This window comes from Cottoperca gobio, unplaced genomic scaffold (genome assembly GCF_900634415.1).
Source record: "Cottoperca gobio unplaced genomic scaffold, fCotGob3.1 fCotGob3_107arrow_ctg1, whole genome shotgun sequence".
Lineage (NCBI taxonomy): Eukaryota > Metazoa > Chordata > Actinopteri > Perciformes > Bovichtidae > Cottoperca > Cottoperca gobio.
The window spans coordinates 18,800-45,000 of NW_021166786.1; the positions used below are offsets into that span (position 1 = coordinate 18,800).

Genomic DNA, 26,201 nt, shown 5'->3' on the forward strand with positions numbered 1-26,201 from the left:
CACACAGAACACAGAACACAGAACACAGAACACAGAACACACACAGAACACAGAACACAGAACACAGAACACAGAACACACACAGAACACAGAACACAGAACACACACAGAACACACACAGAACACACACAGAACACAGAACACAGAACACAGAACACAGAACACACACAGAACACAGAACACAGAACACAGAACACAGAACACAGAACACAGAACACAGAACACAGACACAGAACACAGAACACAGAAACACACCGAACACAGAACACAGAACACAGAAACACAGACACAGAACACACAAGAACACAGAACACACACAGAACACACACAGAACACAGAACACACACAGAACACAGAAACACAGAACACACACAGAACACAGAACACACACAGAACACAGAACACACACAGAACACAGAACACACACCAGAACACACACAGAACACACACAGAACACACACAGAACACGCACAGAACACAGAACACAGAACACACACAGAACACACACAGAACACAGAACACAGAACACAGAACACAGACACACACAGAACACAGAACACAGAACACAGAACACAGAACACAGAACACACACAGAACACAGAACACACACAGAACACAGAACACAGCTGGCAGAAGCCTTTTATTCACGCTGCACTGATAATAAGTTGCACTTGAAGAAGCACAGCTGAAGACGGAACAAGATTTCACCACGAGGCAGTTTAACACAGCTGCATCCAAAAGACATGATGTCTGTGTGAGCGCATCGCAAATAATATTGGTGATTCATTATGTGCTCATTTCTGCAGGGGGGGGAAACACTTGAAGTCGTTTATATACGACAACAATTGAAGAATAAAACTTGAATATTCCCATAGAAAATAAAGTCATACATGTAGAGAAACATTTTCAAAGAAGTACATTTATAAGATAACAAATTCGCACATTTACGAGAAAAATAGTTTTCTAGTAATTAATTAAAATAGTTAATTTTACGATAAACGAAACATTTCTGGAGAAAGAAACTTGAATATTATAAGAAAATCAAAGATTTTTTCTCAGAAACTATAATTTCTTTGTGGAAATATTAAGCCTGTAATCTTCATCTGATGACTGACAGCGGCCCCGAACACGCCGTCGTATCGTTCTGACAAACCTTCAAATGTTTAAAATAAGTAAAAGTACAAAAAGGAAAAAGGATCGTCGACTCACCCTCTCCAGCGTGATCTCCTCGTACTCATAGTCAGCCTCCGTCCCGTTCACCTGCACGCACACACAGAAAATGTAGATAAAGTATCAGCAGTAAAAGTACTAAGTATGAATTAGACTATTAGAGTATTTGGCCAACACACTCAGCATCTGCTCATACATGTAGTTAAGAGTAATACATTTATTTATTTATTTACTTTAAAGGAGCTCAACCAAGATGTCCGACTCTCCTTCACATCCATCACACATGTTCCAAATAAAGAGAAAAATACGAATAAGATAATAATGACAACATTTCTTCCGCTGCATCTGAAGACGATACTGAATACTTCAATATAAAGACTGAATACTTCAATATAAAGACTGAATACTTCAATATAAAGACTGAATACTTCAATATAAAGATTGAATACTTCAATATAAAATATAAAGACTGAATACTTCAATGTAAAGACTGAATACTTCAATATAAAGACTGAATACTTGAATACAAAATATAAAGACTGAATACTTCAATACAAAATATAAAGACTGAATACTTGAATACAAAATATAAAGACTGAATACTTGAATACAAAATATAAAGACTGAATACTTCAATACAAAATATAAGACTGAATACTTAAATATAAAGACTGAATACTTAAATATAAAGACTGAATACTTGAATACAAAATATAAAGACTGAATACTTCAATATAAAATATAAAGACTGAATACTTCAATATAAAATATAAAGACTGAATACTTCAATATAAAATATAAAGACTGAATACTTCAATATAAAGACTGAATACTTCAATGTAAAGACTGAATACTTCAATGTAAAGACTGAATACTTCAATATAAAGACTGAATACTTCAATACAAAATATAAAGACTGAATACTTCAAAATAAAGACTGAATACTTCAATATAAAGACTGAATACTTCAATATAAAGACTGAATACTTCAATACAAAATATAAAGACTGAATACTTAAATATAAAGACTGAATACTTCAATATAAAGACTGAATACTTCAATATAAAGACTGAATACTTCAATATAAAGACTGAATACTTCAATATAAAGACTGAATACTTCAATACAAAATATAAAGACTGAATACTTCAATACAAAATATAAAGACTGAATACTTCAATATAAAGACTGAATACTTAAATATAAAGACTGAATACTTCAATATAAAGACTGAATACTTCAATACAAAATATAAAGACTGAATACTTCAATATAAAATATAAAGACTGAATACTTCAATATAAAGACTGAATATTTCAATATAAAATATAAAGACTGAATACTTCAATATAAAATATAAAGACTGAATACTTCAATATAAAGACTGAATACTTCAATATAAAGACTGAATACTTCAATATAAAGACTGAATACTTCAATATAAAGACTGAATACTTCAATACAAAATATAAAGACTGAATACTTCAATATAAAGACTGAATACTTCAATATAAAATATAAAGACTGAATTCTTCAATACAAAATATAAAGACTGAATACTTCAATACAAAATATAAAGACTGAATACTTCAATACAAAATATAAAGACTGAATACTTCAATACGAAATATAAAGACTGAATACTTCAATACAAAATATAAAGACTGAATACTTCAATATAAAGACTGAATACTTAAATATAAAGACTGAATACTTGAATACAAAATATAAAGACTGAATACTTCAATATAAAATATAAAGACTGAATACTTAAATATAAAATATATAGACTGAATACTTCAATATAAAGACTGAATACTTCAATATAAAGACTGAATACTTCAATGTAAAGACTGAATACTTCAATATAAAGACTGAATACTTCAATATAAAGACTGAATACTTCAAAATAAAGACTGAATACTTCAATATAAAGACTGAATACTTCAAAATAAAGACTGAATACTTCAATATAAAGACTGAATACTTCAATATAAAGACTGAATACTTCAATACAAAATATAAAGACTGAATACTTAAATATAAAGACTGAATACTTAAATATAAAGACTGAATACTTCAATATAAAGACTGAATACTTCAATACAAAATATAAAGACTGAATACTTCAATATAAAATATAAAGACTGAATACTTCAATATAAAGACTGAATATTTCAATATAAAATATAAAGACTGAATACTTCAATATAAAATATAAAGACTGAATACTTCAATATAAAGACTGAATACTTCAATATAAAGACTGAATACTTCAATATAAAGACTGAATACTTCAATATAAAGACTGAATACTTCAATACAAAATATAAAGACTGAATACTTAAATATAAAGACTGAATACTTCAATATAAAGACTGAATACTTCAATACAAAATATAAAGACTGAATACTTCAATATAAAGACTGAATACTTCAATATAAAATATAAAGACTGAATACTTCAATATAAAGACTGAATACTTCAAAATAAAATATAGACTGAATACTTCAAAATAAAATATAGACTGAATACTTCAAAATAAAGACTGAATACTTCAATATAAAGACTGAATACTTCAATACAAAATATAAAGACTGAATACTTCAATACAAAATATAAAGACTGAATACTTCAATACAAAATATAAAGACTGAATACTTAAATATAAAGACTGAATACTTAAATATAAAGACTGAATACTTAAATATAAAGACTGAATACTTCAATATAAAGACTGAATACTTCAAAATAAAATATAAAGACTGAATACTTCAAATAAAGACTGAATACTTCAATATAAAGACTGAATACTTCAATATAAAGACTGAATACTTCAATATAAAGACTGAATACTTCAATATAAAGACTGAATACTTCAAAAATAAAGACTGAATACTTCAATATAAAGACTGAATACTTCAATATAAAGACTGAATACTTCAATACAAAATATAAAGACTGAATACTTCAATATAAAGACTGAATACTTAAATATAAAGACTGAATACTTAAATATAAAGACTGAATACTTCAATATAAAGACTGAATACTTCAATACAAATATAAAGACTGAATACTTCAATACAAAATATAAAGACTGAATACTTAAATATAAAGACTGAATACTTAAATATAAAGACTGAATACTTCAATATAAAGACTGAATACTTCAATACAAAATATAAAGACTGAATACTTCAATATAAAATATAAAGACTGAATACTTCAATATAAAGACTGAATACTTCAATATAAAGACTGAATACTTCAATACAAAATATAAAGACTGAATACTTCAATATAAAGACTGAATACTTAAATATAAAGACTGAATACTTAAATATAAAGACTGAATACTTAAATATAAAGACTGAATACTTCAATACAAAATATAAAGACTGAATACTTAAATATAAAGACTGAATACTTAAATATAAAGACTGAATACTTCAATACAAAATATAAAGACTGAATACTTCAATATAAAATATAAAGACTGAATACTTCAATATAAAATATAAAGACTGAATACTTCAATATAAAATATAAAGACTGAATACTTCAATATAAAGACTGAATACTTCAATACAAAATATAAAGACTGAATACTTCAATATAAAGACTGAATACTTCAATATAAAATATAAAGACTGAATACTTCAATATAAAGACTGAATACTTCAAAATAAAATATAGACTGAATACTTCAATATAAAATATAAAGACTGAATACTTCAATATAAAATATAAAGACTGAATACTTCAATATAAAGACTGAATACTTCAAAATAAAATATAGACTGAATACTTCAATATAAAATATAAAGACTGAATACTTCAATATAAAATATAAAGACTGAATACTTCAAAATAAAATATAGACTGAATACTTCAAAATAAAATATAGACTGAATACTTCAAAATAAAGACTGAATACTTCAATATAAAGACTGAATACTTCAAAATAAAATATAAAGACTGAATACTTCAATATAAAGACTGAATACTTCAATATAAAGACTGAATACTTCAATATAAAGACTGAATACTTCAAAATAAAATATAAAGACTGAATACTTCAATATAAAGACTGAATACTTCAATATAAAGACTGAATACTTCAATATAAAGACTGAATACTTTAATATAAAGACTGAATACTTCAATATAAAGACTGAATACTTCAATGTAAAGACTGAATACTTTAATATATTTCCTTTGCAGGTGAACTCACATAAGGAGGTGTGTCCAGGCTGTCTGTGTTCACCACCACGGGGGGAGGGTTGGCCTGAGGAGAGAAGACACATCATGGAGTCAGAGGAAGCATCTCCTCCACCACACATCAACATCCAACCACACAACCTGCTCCACCCCCGCAACACACAGCCAACACAAGCCGCAGCTCTGCTCGGGACAGTAACGCAGGAGGCGGCGGCTGGATGGAGCAGAGATTAGCGAGGACAGAGCGCTACGTACATGGTGGCATTTTACACTGCAGAAGATGCAATGCTGAAGCATGGAGCCTGAATCAATCCAATCGAGGACGAAGGCGATCCTGCTCCTTCCTCTTCTTCTAGCTTTAAAGCCAATCCCTGCCTCACTCACTCATGCTCTTTCACTTTCTGCCCTGGGAGGAGCCAGATGGGCTCTTAAAAATCATGTGGGGTGAGGGGGGGTAGGGGAGCGTGGCATTTCTCCCACTGTCCCTATCTCTAATCTGCTCACTTCAACTGGACGGCAGACATGGAGCGTCACGGTGACAGCAAGATGAGCAAGTGAGCAGCAGCCAAACAAATAAACACACCGGGAGGTAAAGCTAAAGATGGAGGACAGAGAAGTGGAGGAAAATAAAAAGCAAAACAAAAAGAAACCTGTGACGTCGGAGGGATGATGGTGGTCTCGGCTGCGATTGGCGAGACTGGGATCACAGGGATTATGGGAGAGGAGGGCGGGGTGGCCTCTGCCTGCTGAACAATAGCATGGTGAGGGGTCAAAGGTTAGACAAACACAGTGCAGCACAGATGAACAGCAGGAGGATGGAGGAGGATATGTGCATGTCCATGTTGACTGACAGGTGTTTGTTTTCATCGTGTTGAGGTGCCAGCTGGAAGGAGCTTAACACGCAGGAGTGTTTGTGACAGATCACCTGACATGGTTTCTTTAAGTGTTATTTACCCGACACGTTTTAGACGGTTCCTCCCGACAGCTCATCACAAGGACTCTACACGTCACACTAAATTAATTTTGCACATTTCTGCACAATAATACATCGATAACTGCACAGCTTGCACTTTCAACTCAGGTATTATCTTTCTTTTTCACATTGTAATTCCACATACAGATACGTGCCATACAGATATTTGACATACAGGTGTGGGACATACAGATGCGTAACATACAGATGTGGGACATACAGATGTTTAACATACAGATATTTGACATACAGATGTGGGACATACAGATGTGGGACATACAGATGTTTAACATACAGATGTTTGACATACAGATGTTTGACATACAGATGTGGGACATACAGATACGTGCCATACAGATGCGTAACATACAGATGTTTAACATACAGATGTTTAACATACAGATGTTTAACATACAGATGTTTGACATACAGATGTGGGACATACAGATGTGAGACATACAGATGTTTAACATACAGATGTTTGACATACAGATGTGGGACATACAGATGTGGGACATACAGATGTGGGACATACAGATGTTTAACATACAGATGTTTAACATACAGATGTTTGACAAACAGATGTTTGACATACAGATGTTTGACATACAGATGTGGGACATACAGATGCGTGACATACAGATGTGGGACATACAGATGCGTAACATACAGATGTGGGACATACAGATGTGGGACATACAGATGTTTAACATACAGATGTTTAACATACAGATGTTTGACATACAGATGTTTAACATACAGATGTTTGACATACAGATGTTTGACATACAGATGTTTAACATACAGATGTTTGACATACAGATGTTTGACATACAGATGTTTAACATACAGATGTTTGATGAACATGGAGTTTGGTTTTAGCCGACTCGTCTAATCGACTCGTCATATTTTATGCTTTTCTTCACGCTTCATGACTTTCGAGCACGTCTCTGTAAACACAAGACTTCAAATGGAGCGTTTGCAGGATTCTTTGAGGAGAAACAAAATTTTACAGCGTTAGACGACGAAGAGTTAAGACTGATGTAGCAAACACTATTAGCTGCATTACAGTTTACTTTTATCCCGTTTGTCGAGGGAACCGGGGCAATGCTAACTCCTATGTCGGCCAACAAAAATACGTCATCCCTCCGCAATCGAATCGTGAGATCCTGAAAGATTTACCCCCCCCCCCAGTGTTCGATTTAAATCCTTGCTCGTCCCCGACTGCTTAAAGAAGAGAAACAAAGTTCATTGTGTTGGGGAGGTTTGAACAGCGCTGCTTTTTGGACGATCCTGATGTGACAAAACTCGGCCATCTGCTGCTCGGAGAAGATTAAAGCCACACTGTCTGATCTGGGTCTGTGTGTGTGTGTGTGTGTGTGTGTGTGTGTGTGTGTGTGTTAAATCCCGGTCCCTCAGTACAGTGTCAGCAGGGGGCGGATGTCCTTTTTTGTGATTATTGAAAAGCAGCAGACATTTCAATCAGGCGGAGCAGAGAGTATTAACCCCGTCACACTTTCACAACTGTCAATATGTCAACATGTCTGCTGTTGGAGGCGATCACACTCCCACCACAGTGTATTTCATACGGCATTATAGTGTGATATGTTGCGTCTTTATGAAAAACATCTATAGATACTTATAGATGTGTTTGGCAGATTGAAGCAGAGGTGGAAGAAGTGCTCCTACAACAGTGTGAAAACTCTGTTAGAAGTAAAAGTACAAGAGCATTAACAGCAGCACTACTCAAAGTTTCAGAATAATATGTATTTTCACTGAACTATTGCTTAAAGCAGGAGGAGGTCGAAAACGCCTCTTTGTCAAATAGAGTCCATGAATACAAACACGACAACGTTTTATAAACTTTTCTGCTTTCTGTCGTTCGACCTCCATTAAAGTCTTGCAGTGTTTGGACCGATGTGTTTTCATCTTCTTAACATTATTTGACAGAAAACGTTCTCTGGGAGCACAGAGAGCCTAGAGGTGAGAGCTGAATACAAATGAACAGAGTTTGTGTTGAACTGTCCCTTTAAGAGGACAAACAACCTGCAGACGCACAGAACGCAGCCAATCAGCAGCTTCTTTTAAAGGCTCAGTTTATATTTTAAAAAGTCACTTTTCATAAACTATAGAAGCACATTATTAACATGTGAAGACCTTTACACACACACACACACACACACACACACACACACACACACACACACACACACACACACACACACTATTTTATTTATTAGAAACTGAATTGTTCTCGGTCATTTGTCTGAACTGAGACGTTGCTGCAGCGTTTGGACCGGTGAGGAAAACAAAGAAAAGAAAACACAATTCTCATAATGGCAAAATATTATACACACAAGTCATTATATATATGAAACTAAATGTGCAGAAGAACCGCTGACAGGTGAAAGATTTCCATCCATCCATCCATCGTCCACCGCTTATCCGGGGTCGGGTCGCGGGGGCAGCAGCTCCAGTAAGGAACCCCAATCTTCCCTTCTCCGAGCCACATCCTCCAGCTCCGACTGGGGGATCCTGAGGCGTTCCCAGTGAGGAGATATAATCTCTCCACCGAGTCCTGGGTCTTCCCCAGGGTCTCCTCCCAGCTGGACGTGCCTGGAACACCTCCCTAGGGAGGCGCCCAGGTGGCTCCTTACTAGATGAACCACCTCAACTGGCTCCTTTCAACGTAAAGGAGCAGCGGCTCTACTCCGAGTCTCTCACGGTTGGCTGAGCTTCTCACCCTATCTCTAAGGGAGACGCCACCCGTCTTGTACCTGTGATCTCGTTCTTTCGGTCATGACCCAGCCTTCATGACCATAGGTGAGGGTAGGAATGAAGATCGACTGGTATATTGAGAGCTTTGCCTTCTGGCTCAGCTCTGTTTTCGTCACAACGGTGCGGTAAAGTGACTGTAGTACCGCCCCCGCTGCTCCGATTCTCCGGCCAATCTCTCACTCCATCGTCCCTTCACTCACGAACAAGACCCCGAGGTACTTGAACTCCTTCACTTGGGGTAATGGCTCATTCCCTACCCGGAGTAGGCAATCCACCGGTTTCCTGCTGAGAGCCATGGCCTCAGATTTAGAGGTGCTGATCCTCATCCCAACCGCTGCACACTCGGCTGCGAACCGATCCAGTGACTGTTGAAGGTCACAGACCGATGATGCCATAAGGACCACATCATCTGCAAAGAGCAGCGATGAGATCCTCAGGTCACCGAACTGCAACCCCTCTCCTCCACGACTACGCCTCGATATCCTATCCATGAAATTCATGAACAGGATTGGTGATAAAGCGCAGCCCTGGCGGAGGCCAACATTCACTGGAAACGAGTCCGACTTACTGCCGAGTATCCGGACACAACTCTCGCTTTGGGCGTACAGGGATTGGATGGCCCTCAGAAGTGACCCCCTCACCCCATACTCCCGCAGCACCTCCCACAGTATCACCCGGGGGACCCGGTCATACGCCTTCTCCAGATCCACAAAACACATGTAGACCAGATGGGCGTACTCCCAGGCCCCCTCCAGGATCCTTGCAAGAGTAAAGAGTTGGTCCGTTGTTCCACGACCAGGACGGAATCCGCATTGTTCCTCTTCAATCAGAGGTTCGACTACCGGCCGAACCCTCCTTTCCAGTACCTTGGAGTAGACTTTACCAGGGAGGCTGAGAAGTGTGATACCCCTGTAGTTGGCACACACTCTCTGGTCCCCCTTTTTAAATAGGGGAACCACCACCCCGGTCTGCCAACCCCTAGGCACTGTCCCAGACTTCCACGCAATGTTGACGAGGCGTGTCAACCAAGACAGCCCCTCAACAACAAGGTGAAAGACTTAGCAAATGCAAAGAGCTTGAACGTACGAACATTTTATTTAAATTAAGGAGCAATTATCTTTATTATCCTCAAGGAGGTTGTTATGTTTTTCCGTCAGCGGGATGACAAAGACCACCGGCCTGGTTCTCATGACGCTTGGTGGAAGAGTGCAACACTGGAACACAATTTGTGTACTTTAATTAGTTTTTATTAGATGTTTATAAAAACTTCTGAGACGTTCATGTTCAACCTGCCTCGTTGGTCAACGTGTTGTGTAAAAGCTTAAGAGAAGTGACCTCTGTTATACAAGAGCAGGACCTCATGAAGCTGCTGGCAGGAAGTGCCGCAGCAGCAGAACTTGGAGTCCATGGAAAACCAACAGCCGCTAAAATTAGCCCCCGCACATCGACCACATTGATCCGGCAGCCCTACTTCTGGAGCGTCGCTCGCAAAAGCCGCTGACAATGGAGCTTCATTGCTCCCAAAGAATACAAAGTGTGTGACAGATGCAGCAACACACAAGAGTTTGTGTTTGAATCCAACACGAGGGATGTTGGGAGTGAGCGCTCCTGTACATCACGGATCTTTGTGGGGGAATAAAATAAATAGATGAGCTGACGGGAACTATCCAAGCTTAAACTGAACTCCCAGTTAATCAACAAATGTGATGATTAAATCTGTGATTTGAGAGAAAAAATAATAATGCTCTCTTATCCCAGCATCTCCACAATAATTACCTTAATAATTAATAATTTAATCCAAAAACGATTAGCATTATACCTGACAAATACCAAATTATTTACCGCTGATAATAAATATTTGAGTTTAAATAAACAGATATTCTAATATTCTTAGATTTGTTGAATCAGTTTTTTTTTTTACAGTCGGCGACACGGTTTCTAAATGACCCCGAGCAGATATTTGACTTTAGTGTATTTCAACTTATTATTTATCAGCAGACATGTTAATACAGATTTTAAAACGCTAACGTCAGGGGATTTACCGGTCCGGCTCTAATCAAAAATATTAATCCATCATGGAAATAAATATCGATTGCAGATTTAACTGAATCAAATGTTAATTATTGTGATCGACTCCTTCTTACAGCTTGTACTGCTGGAGATGTCACCATAGAAATGTAACAATCGATACCAAAAACGTTGAAATTCCACCATTATAAATATGATCCGACACCACGGGAAAAAACTAAAACAAAACTATAAATCTCATATACTCTTTTATTAGGTTTGAATAATATATTCCTCTCTGCTCCCCTCCCTCTCTATCTGTATGCATTTATGTAAATGTATGTTACTAACTCATCATCCGGGGTATCATCCCCGGAGTTTCTGTGCCTCTCATGTGGCAGGTTGCCACTGATAAAGTTTACGTCAGGATCATGAATCGTGGCTGCGCCTGCTGACCTGGTCCTGCTGGACACCAGGAAGCCTTATTGACATTTTCCTGGATTCATCCAAACTTTCTTTTTTTCAACACAATCATAATTTCCATCAAATGTTGTATTTGCACTATGTTGTTTATCCTGTACACACGACATCTATTGCACGTCTGTCCGTCCTGGGAGAGGGATCCCTCCTCCATTTCTCCCCCGTTAATTATGGGGTTTCTTTTAGGAAGTTTTTCCTTGTGCGATGCGAGGGTCTAAGGACAGAGGGTCTAAGGACAGAGGGTCTAAGGACAGAGGGTCTATGGATAGAGGGTGTAAGGACGGAGGGTCTAAGGACAGAGGGTGTAAGGACGGAGGGTCTAAAAACAGAGGGTCTAAGGACAGAGGGTCTAAGGACGGAGGGTCTAAGGACAGAGGGTCTAAGGACAGAGGGTCTAAGGACAGAGAGCCTAAGGACAGAGAGTCTGAGGACAGAGGGTCTAAGGACAGAGGGTGTAAGGACAGAGGGTCTAAGGACAGAAGATCTAAGGACAGAGGGTATAAGGACAGAGGGTCTAAGGACAGAAGATCTAAGGACAGAGGGTCTAAGGACAGAAGATCTAAGGACAGAGGGTCTAAAGACAGAGGGTCTAAGGACAGAAGATCTAAGGACAGAGGGTCTAAGGACAGAGGGTGAAAGGACAGAGGGTCTAAGGACAGAGGGTGTAAGGACAGAGGGTCTAAGGACAGAGGGTCTAAGGACAGAAGATCTAAGGACAGAGGGTCTAAAGACAGAGGGTCTAAGGACAGAAGATCTAAGGACAGAGGGTCTAAGGACAGAGGGTGTAAGGACAGAGGGTCTAAGGACAGAGGGTGTAAGGACAGAGGGTCTAAGGACAGAGGGTCTAAGGACAGAGGGTCTAAGGACAGAGGGTCTAAGGACAGAGGGTGTCGTATCCTGTACAGTCTGTAAACACTGAGACTAATGTGTAATTTGTGATTTTGGGCTATATAAATAAATTTGATGTGAATATTATGTGAATAAAAGTTAAACACGTCATAATTCCCTCTAATACCCATTTAATATTGTTGTGAAAACAACTCCTTTAAACAGCTGTTGACTTGAATAAGTTTCTCGCCAAAAACTACATTTTACAAGATTACAAGTCATGCTCAAGCATGAGACGGTCGTGGCGGGTAGAAGTGTTTTTAATAGTAAGATGTTATGAAAAGTCACGTGTGAAGGAATGAGCATCGACTGGATAACAGACTTTATTATTCTGCACTAGTTGTGAGAGTAAAAGGTATTTTCAGATAGATTTCTGAACGCGGCTCCATTTACTTGAATTCATCAAGACTTTCCTCCGTCTTTGGCCGTACTTTGTATTCTCGGTTCCCCCTGGTGGCACGCGAGAAGAACAAAGTAACACACGGTGAGTAAATAAAAAGATGATCTATGACGTGAATGCAACATTTATAAATCAGAAGCAGATAAAGTTGGAGGAGGAAACAAGAGAAGCTGAAAACGTGACTGAGAAGCAGTTTGATGGATGGAGACACAGATGTCATGAGTCACACATGGTCTGTACTGACTCACTGTAGTAACTCCAACAGCAGGACACACACTCCTACACAGCGCCGTATATTTCATTTATAACTTCACCAGAACGACGCTCAGCTCCTCGATCACCCACAACACAACCAGTTCAAGACAACAACATAGTTCCTGCACAGCTCATTCTGAGGTTGGGATATCTTCCATAAAGTTTAGTTTTGAGATGGTCCTCAGACAGAAACATCTTCAATAAAGTGCCGACACGTAATCGAGTCTTTGACAAATTACAAGCACGATTTCCTACGCATCCCTTTTATTAAACAAAAGTAGCAGCCTGTCTGGAAAAAGTCCAGAAAAGTCTGGAACTATTTCATCAAAGAGTTCGCAAGATGACCAATCCGAACAGAAATTCGATGCCAACGTTTAGTACTTTAAACAAATATTTGGTGCTACCAATTTCAATACTTTTTGGTACCAACTCGGTGCTATGAACTACCTTTTATAATAAGTTTGGTATCACCTTGGTGCTGTGTATAGTCTGAGCTACAAACGTCAGTCCAGCCTTACGCGTGACTGTAATTAACCTCTGACTGTAGAATTAAAGCTTTTGTGCCACCACAAAAAAAAAAGGTCTCCCAACTTCACACAGAACAAGTCGTGGATGCTGAAGTACCTTACTGAAAGCGAAGGGTACCCATGGTATTTCCGGCCTGCTTGCCGCGTGGCTGCATCCGACCACTTTGGCGGTACTCTTGGTCGGACTTTTCTTGACGCTGTCCCGCAGGTTGAGGAAGCGGCTGCGAGCTCGGCAGGACGCGGGCACCGTGCAGGCGGTAAACGTCGACAGAGACGCCTGGACCTGTTGACGACCCGGCTGCTGCTGCTGCTGCTGTCGGTGGAGCTCGATGGCGTGCTGCCTCTGGAGCGGGTGGAGGTGGGCGATGGACTCCTGCAGGTTGACCCGCGGCAGCTTCTTCTCGGCGCCGTTCATAGCCTTGGAGGTGAACTCCTGGTGGGGGTAGTGTGTGGTCATCGTCCTGGAGGAGATTCCCGGTTGGTAATAAATTATGGATGGTTCCTGCAGATCTGGACAGACTTGTTGGGTCTCTGTGGTATGACCGCAACAGATCCAAACTCAATCCTGTTACTCCGGCACGAAAGCACAATAACACTCCCCTCTCTTCTTTCTCACGTCCCCCTCCCTCTTCAGCTGCTCTTTCTCTGTGACACCCTCCCTCTCTCGTCTTCTCTCATTCTCCTGCCAATTAATGGGCTTCAGTGAGCGAGGCACATGTCAGCACGAGAAGGGGGGGGTGGCAGCTCCACTCGCTGCATGAATAATCGATGTTGCCCCCGGATTCAGACACAGCGACGTACATGTCAGCGTCAGCAGCGAGGGGGGTGGGGGTGCAACGAGGACTCCTGGTTAGCTGCAGCTTTCGTTTGGATATTCTCTGCAGCAGCTTTAAGCCTCTGCTGAAGATAAAGACGCCGCTCGCAGGCTGAGCCGCCGCGCTGCTGCTGATGTGATGTTTCCAGTGCTGCATCCACATTGTACCATCACAAAAAGCTCAATGTGGAAAATGAGAATAATTAATTTTACAACCACAAAATAAAGTTACTTGGTGGTTCGCTGACGTTCAGGCTTGACCTTAGTCCCGGTCGGTTGGTCGCCTCACGCTGACGGCATGGATGGATCCATATGGATTAAAAAACTAATTGAACCAAATACACTGGAAGTTAGTGAAAAGTCACGCGGTAAATAAAATGAAAAGAGTTCATCCTCTGTTTAAAACTATTCAATACTTAATGTATTTAACAATGTTCTTTCAACAACCCTTTTTATTTGACAGCAGGTGCATTGTTTGATTTACAAACGTCACACTTACAAACCGACGGACCCGTAAGGTGACACGTGGGGGAAAAAGTACTTTTGTGTATGCAAATTAAGTGTGACGTATCGCTAATTTCTAAGCTACTATAGCGGTCATAGGGACTCTAAATTAAAACAGTCTTACGAGGAAACACAAAAGTTTGCAAATGTAAAAGTTAAAAATAAATACATATCTCTGTCTCGGACCTCTTTGGGAACAGGTGTCAAACTCAAGGCCACTTCCGGCCCGCGGTTAATCACTTCGCATTGACGTTTGATGAAGTAAGTTTGACGCCAATCTGCTCATTAGATCGAGACATTTCTGGAGAGTAAAGTATTGAAAGTCGGCACCAAATCTAATATTCTTACTGTTTTCTGTATTCTTCGATCCAATATCTCAGATATCGTGACTTAAAACTTACGTTTAGACCATTTTAACTTTGGATAAGTTCTTGTTTTCCTGCATGCGTTTAGACCACATTAAAAATCAGTAGAAAAATATGATCATATTCCTTAAAACAAAGTATTGAAAATGTGACATTTTACGCAGATATATCAGTACTGGCAGATAAGTAACGAGAAATGTTAGTAAAAAACAAAATGTTGTAAACTAATATGTTGTGCGCAGCACATACCTCTTTAAGGACCTTTGTTAAAATGGATTGTGTAAGTCGTGTTTTTAGTCTGATAAATCTCTTAAATATGGACATCAGCTTCAAAACTCATGTTCAGTTTGAGCCAATTCCAAACCCCATGATGTCAGTATTGTATAAGCAGCAGAGGGTGTGAACGTATTCCCTGTGGCAGAAGGAGTAATAGTATTCCTTTACGTTGGGTAAATTATGAATGGGAAAAGTTTATATGACATAAAACGTGCCCCAAAATAACCCACATACGAGTGTTGACATGACAACGGGCAGCGTGCAGTTGGACAGATTTCCATAAATGGATTTAATCCAGGAGGAGCGCCGGTGGGAGGAGCGTTTCCAGACCTTTCCCTCTCCCGCATCCCAACATGTCATCTGGATACATGAGAAGTAAACCAAACACCTCGTCCCCACCATGGAACACAAACTACTTCAACATATTTAGTATTTAGTGGTCATCTGAACATTAAAGTAGGTTACTGGTACTGAGTTCAGCCCTGCAGGCTCCATCTAAAATCGACCTGCACCGCAAAATCTGACCCACATGATTCATGACAACAGGAACGCAAACATTTAGAGAGCAACTCAATACGATAAACTGAACAGCTCATGCCACATAGAAATATTAAATACACATCACAATGTAAAGACCGGCTCCATGCTAGGCATATCAACACATCCCGTTCAGCTCCACAGAGCTGCAGCGCTGACGGATTGAAGCTTAAAATGTGCTGCTGTGCGCCTGCAGCACCACCTACAGGCCACACAGAGCAGCACAACACAGCTACACACAAACACTACCAGTTATTTTACTAATGGGGTCAGTGATTTAACATACCTTTAAATGTCATTATATTTCTCTACAAACGTTACATTTAAGACCTATTTCACATCCATACCGGCAATAAAAGTGAAAATGTGAATGTGTTGCTTGATATTACTTCCTATCTCCCCAAAACACATAAAAATAGGTTTGAATGATTTGGACAATACCCAACAATAATCAGGCCAACCCGTGCAGCTGAGATGATGAGCGATTAACCAACTAGTTGATTGACAGATCGTTTTGCATTGAGTACTTTTACTTTTAATACTTTAAGTACTTACATTCTTTTACTTAAGTACCATTTTCAATGCAGGACAGAGTATTTGTACTGTTAGTTAAGTAAAGGATCGTGTATGTACACAAACACAACACCTGTACTGTACTTAAATACAATGTTGAGGTACTTTATACTTCTACTGCACTACAGAGGGAGATATTGCACTTTGTACTCTTTAGTTACATTAGAAATGAGAAGAATAAGTACAGGATGTGAACACTTCTTCCACCACTGGTGAGTGTGTGTTGTATGTGAACGTGTGTGTGTGTGAGTGTGTGTAAGGCAGTAAAGGGGGGGGGGGGGGGGGGTAGTGCTGCGTGTCAGGAGCCGGGAGGTTGCTAGGCAACGCCGGGGAAGGCATGTGCTACTGCAGGGGTTCCTCACATCTGCACAGACCATGATGCTGTTTATGCAGGTAAATCTCTCCACGTCGTGGAGAAGGAAGAAGCCGCACCGGGTGTGACAGGATCCCCAAAAACACAAACACACCTGGACTTCAACAGGAGCGCTGGAGAAGAGGGAGAATCCTGCTCATCGTTTCTTATGATCCCAAACGAGCCGCAGCTGCTGAGAGCTCTGGAAGATTCTCCCGTTTAGATGTAATAACCTGCTCACAGCGCTGCAGCCTTATCAACAAATCACCTCCAACTCCACAGAAGCCCGTCCTCACGTTTACGCCGAGCCTCTATTCATCGGACGACGGTTAAAAACAATGTCTTGGCAATGGGATGGTGGAGGAGGGCGTTTCTACATCTGTGAAGGTTTCTGCATGAATCCTGATCCACCACATGACGCAGCAGCTCTCCTGTTGCAACTTTTCCACATCTGCTTCATCCAGCAGCGTCACATCCACAGCAGACGATCAATACATCAACACACACACACACACACACACCATGATCATATGTATACAGGCTGACTGCACACTCACACGTTGTAGAAAATGACTCACGCTACACGGTGCAGCGCCTCCCCCCTACCTCCTCACCTTTATGAAGATGTATTTCCTTATGGGTGGGGGGTGGATGACCTACCAGTAGGCGCCGGTGGAGCCGCTTGGTTCTCCTCAGGGTGCCTATGATGCGGCGGCCCATCTTTTTGGCGTACCACACAGAGTTGAACATGCTGCTTGTTGCTGCTGTGGAGGTGGTGTGTCGCCTCCTCTCGCTCCTGCTGCAGGCTTGCGGGGTGGCGGAGGTGGTGCAGGCTGGAGAGCAGACGATGGGAGGGGGGCTTCACTCCACCTTGTGTGTGTGTCCCCTTCCTCCTCACAGACACAAACAGGGAGGCGCTGGTGGAGGTGACCAGATGCCGCTTCCAGGAAAAGGAGCGACGGAGCAGAGAGGAGACACGCCGAGGTCGTCCTCCCCGTCAGTTATGAGCAGCTGTAGTAGACGGTAGCCGGTAAACGGCAGTCGTCAGACTCTGAACTTGACGGGAAAAAGAGAGAGAGGAGCCTCCGGGGGCGGATTAACCTGCCGGGGTGAGAGAGCATCGCGTAGCAGGCGGAGAGAGAGCAGCCGGTCGGCCAGCCTCCGCTTTTCTGAAGCAGACAGCAACAACAGACTGCAGGGCTGACGAGAGGCCGTGTGTGTTTAAAGAGAGCGCAGGCAGGGAGGAAGTTACTCCTCTGATCTCTCTTCTCTCTGCAGTCTTCCTCCTCCCTCCTGGTTCTCGGTGGGTTTGGTCCAGCTGACCTCTGTCCTACTTCAGTCCTCTTTCAGTCTCTTTCCAAATATGACTCAGCAGGACACACACACACACACACACAGACAGACACACACACACACACACAGACAGACACACACACACACACACACACACACAGCTGAGTTATCACTGCTGTGACGGACAGCGTGGTGATCTGTGATGCGTTATATCTGTGATGGAAGCGAGTTATATGTAGCAGGGAAGTTCATTTAGAGAGTTTACTGTGGCTTTAGTAGTTAATGAAAACATACTCTAAAATATTTCCAGGATAAATCAGGTAAATACAAAAGTACCTAATAAAAAACTAAAAGGATAAGATGAAATAAACCATTTATAAAACAGAAAGTATTGCTTGTTTGGTGGAGACCCTTCTACTTGCCATTTTGTTTAAAAAAAACTTATATTTTGTATTCATACTGTTATGTTTATGAATGTTTTTTGTATTGTTTGTTTCATCATGTGTGTTTGAGAGTCAGTGAAAGGCAACCATTCATTTCTAAACACAAATAAAGAAACTTCCCTTCATGCTCAAAGTTCAAAAGCTTCTCATCTCAAATACCAAACATCCCACAAGGTGTGTGCCACAAGGCTCTGTCCTGGGCCCACTTCTTTTTGATCTTTATAAGTTATAACCCAGAGGAAAAGTGTAAATCTTCATCGCTATGCACATGACACCCAACTCTATATAGCAATTGATCCTGAAGACCCTCTTAACTCCTTTTAAAACTGCATCTCTGATATCAAATTATGGACAAATCAAAACAGAATCGGAAGAAAAAGTTATTAGTAAAAAATAACAAAGTGACAAACTGTGAATATAGTTAGTTATATATAGTTATACTATGGTATAGTTAGACAATAACTTAGCAGCAATTCAATCTCAGATAAAAATTGGAGTATAATAATCAAATCTGAGCCTCTCTGACTGGAATGTTTTTGCATGTTTATTACAAGCAGCTTCGCCCTCTGCGATGCACTGATCCCACGTCTCCACCAAACACTTTATAGATCAGTTCGTGTTCCGGTGATGTCTGGAACAAAGAAAGGAGCTCATATCACATCTGCTGTGAAGTCTGGCTTACAGTTACTGTTCAAATACAGTAAAAGTACTTCTATAAATGTAAGTGCCGTAAATGTATGCATTGACTAGCATTATGTTCACAGCGGATATAAAGTCCCTGCTTTACAGCGTGAGCCTCTTTCATTAACAGCGTTTGTCCATTTATACACGTGGACGTCCATCAATTCATTTAAGTGTTTACTGCAGAAACTAAACGTCTGCCAAGCTGCCAAAAACTATCCGTGTCACAGAACGTCACGACGAGACGACAATAAAAGAGTCTGTAAAATGCTAACAGCTAAAGAAAATCAGTTTGATTTTCAGAAGTCGGGCAGGAGAACGTGACGTAAGAAGAATCCGCTGCACTTGAAAGCAGATTTGAAATATGCTACAGAATTGTGGGATTTACGCTTTAATAGAAGTGTTTCATGTTTCATCAAAGATTATCCCTGAACCAACATGATACTCAGGGAAACCTTCCTAATGATTTCTGAGTAAGTGTTAATTTTATTCAAATACTTGTTTCCTAAAATCAGGTGTAAGAGTAAAAGGTCAGCGTCACCTTCTATCGGTATCGCCAGTGTCCAAAATAATTGGGGTCAAAGGGCAAAATCACCCCTAAATTCAAGGTATTTGTCCCATTGAAAAAGTGCAATTGTGTATGTAATGCCTCCAAATTTGAAAACATCAGCAAACACAGTATTATTCCCTGAGCAGCAGATTTCTGGAAAGAACTTCTGTTATGAAAGGAAATCTTCCTGCACTGCCAACAATCTTGTAAATGTTGTGGATCAGAATTAAAAAACTGTCCAAAAGTAAACGTATAAAAAAAGAAAAAACATTCTGCTGTTTAGAAGTTTCTTTGATATTTCTCCTGCCTGGAATATGCACCGTTAATATTCCATGATTTCCCTGATATTCCAGGACCGACTGGAACCGTGTTGGCTATAAATAGAGCTGGCCTGTCCTCCCAGCATCCTTTGCTGCCGCTGGGAATAAAGTGTAGCGGAGATGAGACGGTGGAGAAGAAGCATTAGTGACAAGTCATTTCATGGCCTTTGAGTCCTTTGTCTCGGTGATAAATATACATTTGACTATCACACCCCGTTACGGAGAGCCTCACTAAATCTGCCCTTGTCCTTCTCTACAGGTTCAACACCCCCCACCCCTCCCTCCATTTTCCTGCCGTCAGGATTTTCTTTGTCGGCATTCATCTCCTGTGTTGCCATGGCGCTGTTGAGGAGCGCGAGCGAGAGGCGGAGGAAGATAGATGAAAAAATGAAAGGAAGAATAATAATTTAAAAAAGAGGAGTGTACAGTACGTTCTCCCGCCTTCAGCGTCTTTGAGATGTTCGGATCCAGTCATTGTGTTATCACGGCGGAGGTGATGGAGAGAGCTGCCTGCTGACGGTGTGGGGGTGTGGAGGTGTGGGGGTGATGGAGAGAGCTGCGTGCTGACGTCAGGCTGCTGCACATCAAACGTGGAGGAAACAATGAAGAAGGATGCGGAGATTTCTCCACCAAAGAGTGTCACCGTGAGCAGAAACTTCTCCGTCCAGTGCCAAGTGGAGGTGTGGAGGTCCGCTCAGCTGCTTTGTGTCTGATGTGAAGGACGAGATCAGTGGTGGAAAGGAGCTAAAGTACTAAACTTATATACAAATTTGAGTACTTTCTACTTCACTAAGCTGGTTCAAGTCCTATTTATCTGAGCGATCTCAGTTTGTACTTGTTAACGATAAATCCTCCATGACAGCCAAAGTCAGTCTTGGAGTTCCGCAGGGTTCTGTACTTGGACCGATTCTATTCACCTTATATATGCTTCCTTTGGGCAATATTATAAGGAACCACTCTATAAACTTTCATTGTTATGCGGATGATACCCAATTATATCTATCAATTAAACCAGATGAAACCAATCAATTGGCTAAACTTCAAGCCTTAAGGACATAACAACTTGGATGTTCTGCAACCTTTTGATGTTAAACACAGACAAAACTGAAGTTATTATACTTGGCCCTAAACGCCTCCGAAACGCATTTTCTAATGACATAGAAGCTCTGGATGGCATTAACTTGGCCTCCAGCACCACTGTAAGGAATCTTGGCGTTATCTTTGATCAAGATCTGTCGTTTAACTCCCACATAAAACAAATCTCAAGGACTGCCTTCTTTCATCTACGTAACATTGCAAAAATAAGACACATCCTCAAAATGATGCAGAAAAACTAGTCCATGCATTTGTTACTTCAAGGCTGGATTACTTTTTTTTTTGGGTTTCTTTTAGGAAGTTTTTCCTTGTGCGATGCGAGGGTCTAAAGACAGAGGGTCCTAAGACAGAGGGTCTGAGGACAGAGGGTGTAAGGATAGAGGGTCCTAAGACAGAGGGTCTGAGGACAGAGGGTGTAAGGACAGAGGGTCTGAGGACAGAGGGTCTAAGGACAGAGGGTGTAAGGACAGAGGGTCTGAGGACAGAGGGTCTAAGGACAGAGGGTCTAAGGATAGAGGGTGTAAGGACAGAGGGTCTGAGGACAGAGGGTCTGAGGACAGAGGGTCTGAGGACAGAGGGTGTAAGGATAGAGGGTCCTAAGACAGAGGGTCTGAGGACAGAGGGTGTAAGGACAGAGGGTCTGAGGACAGAGGGTCTAAGGACAGAGGGTGTAAGGACAGAGGGTCTGAGGACAGAGGGTCTAAGGACAGAGGGTCTAAGGATAGAGGGTGTAAGGACAGAGGGTCTGAGGACAGAGGGTCTGAGGACAGAGGGTCTAAGGACAGAGGGTCTAAGGATAGAGGGTGTAAGGACAGAGGGTCTAAGGACAGAGGGTCCTAAGACAGAGGGTCTGAGGACAGAGGGTCTGAGGACAGAGGGTCTAAGGACAGAGGGTCTAAAGACAGAGGGTCTAAGGACAGAGGGTCTAAGGACAGAGGGTCTAAGGATAGAGGGTGTAAGGACAGAGGGTCTAAGGGTCTGAGGACAGAGGGTGTAAGGATAGAGGGTCCTAAGACAGAGGGTCTGAGGACAGAGGGTGTAAGGACAGAGGGTCTGAGGACAGAGGGTCTAAGGACAGAGGGTGTAAGGACAGAGGGTCTGAGGACAGAGTGTCTAAGGACAGAGGGTCTAAGGATAGAGGGTGTAAGGACAGAGGGTCTGAGGACAGAGGGTCTGAGGACAGAGGGTCTGAGGACAGAGGGTGTAAGGATAGAGGGTCCTAAGACAGAGGGTCTGAGGACAGAGGGTGTAAGGACAGAGGGTCTGAGGACAGAGGGTCTAAGGACAGAGGGTGTAAGGACAGAGGGTCTGAGGACAGAGGGTCTAAGGACAGAGGGTCTAAGGATAGAGGGTGTAAGGACAGAGGGTCTGAGGACAGAGGGTCTGAGGACAGAGGGTCTAAGGACAGAGGGTCTAAGGATAGAGGGTGTAAGGACAGAGGGTCTAAGGACAGAGGGTCCTAAGACAGAGGGTCTGAGGACAGAGGGTCTGAGGACAGAGGGTCTAAGGACAGAGGGTCTAAAGACAGAGGGTCTAAGGACAGAGGGTCTAAGGACAGAGGGTCTAAGGATAGAGGGTGTAAGGACAGAGGGTCTGAGGACAGAGGGTCTAAGGACAGAGGGTCTAAGGACAGAGGGTGTAAGGACAGAGGGTCTGAGGACAGAGGGTCTAAGGACAGAGGGTCTAAGGATAGAGGGTCTAAGGACAGAGGGTCTAAGGACAGAGGGTCTGAGGACAGAGGGTCTAAGGACAGAGGGTGTAAGGACAGAAGGTCTGAGGACAGAGGGTCTAAGGACAGAGGGTCTAAGGACAGAGGGTTTAAGGATAGAGGGTGTAAGGACAGAGGGTCTGAGGACAGAGGGTCTAAGGACAGAGGGTGTAAGGACAGAGGGTGTAAGGACAGAGGGTCTGAGGACAGAGGGTCTAAGGACAGAGGGTCTGAGGACAGAGGGTCTAAGGACAGAGGGTCTGAGGACAGAGGGTCTAAAGACAGAGGGTCTGAGGACAGAGGGTGTAAGGACAGAGGGTGTAAGGACAGAGGGTCTAAAGACAGAGGGTCTGAGGACAGAGGGTCTAAGGACAGAGGGTCTGAGGACAGAGGGTCTGAGGACAGAGGGTCTAAAGACAGAGGGTCTAAAGACAGAGGGTCTGAGGACAGAGGGTGTTGTATCCTGTACAGTCTGTAAACACTGAGACAAATGTGTAATTTGTGATATTGGGCTGTATAAATACATTTGATTTTATCTCAAAGGGAAATCTTTTAATGTGTCATTTACTACATTTATTTTTACTTTATGGTTCCAGCTTCTCAAATGTGAATATTTTCTGCTTTTCCTTTTAATAAATAAAACAATGGTAACGTATACGTTCGAGCTGCACCTGAATAAGATTTTTATTTTTTTAGAATCGATTTGGCTGTTCAATACTCGGCGGGTCAGGGCCGACCTCTCGGTGTGTGTGTGTGACCAGCCTGGCGCCAGGTCCGTCACCAGGCGCCTTCGCAGCAGTGTACCGCTACTCTAGGTTGGCTCCCGGCGCAACTCTCAACCTGGACAGACTGTCCGTGAGTCAGGGGTCTGACAGACCCCGTCTTGTTTACTAATGTTATACTTTTAATACCATACTTTTACCGCACAAACACTTTTTGAAAGCAGGGCTTTTACTGTGATTGTAACATTTGCATAAAAGTCCAGCTGAGACTGATGAATGTTTTCAGCTCTGGTTTGTCATGAAGTAATAATTCCTGCAGGATTAAAGCTGCAGGTTCATCAACAACTAACATGTTTACAATCATTCTTTCACCTTTTTAATAAATGCTTTCCATTTAAAGAGACAAACACTCGACTCCAACAACACAGATCAAACCTGTCACATCGTGGATCTTGTGTTAAAGGAAATGTGTGAATCCACTTTCCAATAGTTATATTTGAAGATTAAATTCTTCTGTCTGTGTAGCATCTTAGCTTAGCTTAGTTTAGGAAACAGCTAATTCTTCAATTATGAATGAAGACGAGATGAAACGTGAGCTTTAGAGCTGCACGGGTTTTTACTTCCCCCCTACCTTTATGCTAAGCTAAGCTAACCACGTGCTGTCTCCAGCTCCACTCAACAAACTACTGAAGTGTAACCCTCTCTTTTATTTATTGTTTTTATTTATTGTTTTTATTTATGTTATATTTATTTAGGATATTTTAATGTTTCTCTATATTATTTTTATGTCTGAATATTCTTAAGAAGTAAAAGTTCCTTGCTCTTTTAAAAGGTGTGTATAATAATATGATTATATATCAGAAACACCCCAATGCTATGCTGTATCGATGCCCCCCCCCCTTAATAATCTAGGCGTATGAGTTGCAGATGACTCCTGGCTGAGGTCGAGCCTCTGGCTGCAGAATTCTTTAGCAACATGTTATTTAGTTCAACACGACGTTTCTTCTTTCTCCCAAAACTTAGTATGAAACCAACAGTACGTGAAACACTGACAATCTACTAAAGAAACTATGTAGATAACAGGTTAATAAATATTAATACAAGTTAAGCGATGTTGTGCGTTATTTCTTATTATTTAATAAACAATAATATATCAGCATTGGCCATTTATAAACCCGTTTAGTTTGACCACGAGTGAATTACGCCTAACACACTTAGACTGAGGATCTTTGAATATGAACGAGAAGATAAACTTTGCTCAAGAATGAAAACACGATGAGTTGTAAACAACAATGACTGATGGCCGCCACCCCAGTTGGGTGTGGAGGGGGGTTTACCTGGATTGGGGGGTAAGGGTTGGCGGAGCAGGAGGGGAGGGGGCTGTCCTCGCCGTGGCTATAGAGGGTGGAGGGCGTAGGGGAGGGGAGTTCCGGGACGTGCTGCTGTCCTAACGCTGAGGAACCGTCAAAGATGCACTCCAGAGACGCTACCTACAGGGAGGAGGACAGACGGAGTCTCGCGGAGGTCAAAATACAGAAAAAGGCAAAGCAGGAGACAGATGATCCGTGCAGGTCAGACAGAGGTCAGACAGAGGTGAGCATGTGACAATGAGTGAGGATGAGGGATGAAGAGATGTTGTGAAACTAGTTTCTACAGCAAAAACACAGAAAGACTAAATGTGTGTTGAATGTTACTGAAGAGGGAAGAACCTTTTTATCTTCATCCAGGAACTCGTAAGTAGGAATGTCACGAGTACGGATACTTTGGTATTTAGAAAGCCAGAAACCTGAAAACAACAAATCCGTGTTGAACTCTGCAGGAGAGCTAGCTAACGTTAGCGGTTAGCAGCCGCTGGGCAGCACGGCCTGCTTGGCTAAATAACGGAGCTAACAGCGAACAGCTAACTCTAACGGAGGTCGCATTGAGTTACATTATGATGAACTTGAATAACTCTAGTTGTTTGAAGACGTTTTCACAGCAACATGAAACAGAAAACAAACCTGATTGTGATTTATTTAAAATAAATGATATAAATATAAGTCAGTGACGTCTCCAGGATCACAACATGAGTTACCCGAGTCTGAATGCTGCAGTAACAAACATGAACTGCAGCGTGCAGACACTGAGTGGACCAGGAGTCTTTGACAGTAGACAGCAGTACGTCTGAGCTCCACACGATGGAGGCAGAGCTCCTCATCTCCTCTCCCATCTCTCCTCTCTTCTTATCTCTCATCTCCCATGTCCCTTCTCCTCTCCTCCCCTCC

The 26,201-nt window shown here is 41.3% G+C and overlaps 1 pseudogene; it reads right to left on the reverse strand.

Annotated features, from left to right (window-relative positions):
• The window catches only part of LOC115004499 (discs large homolog 1-like protein), a 51,692-nt pseudogene that overhangs the window by 16,029 nt on the left and 9,462 nt on the right, over positions 1-26,201 (reverse strand).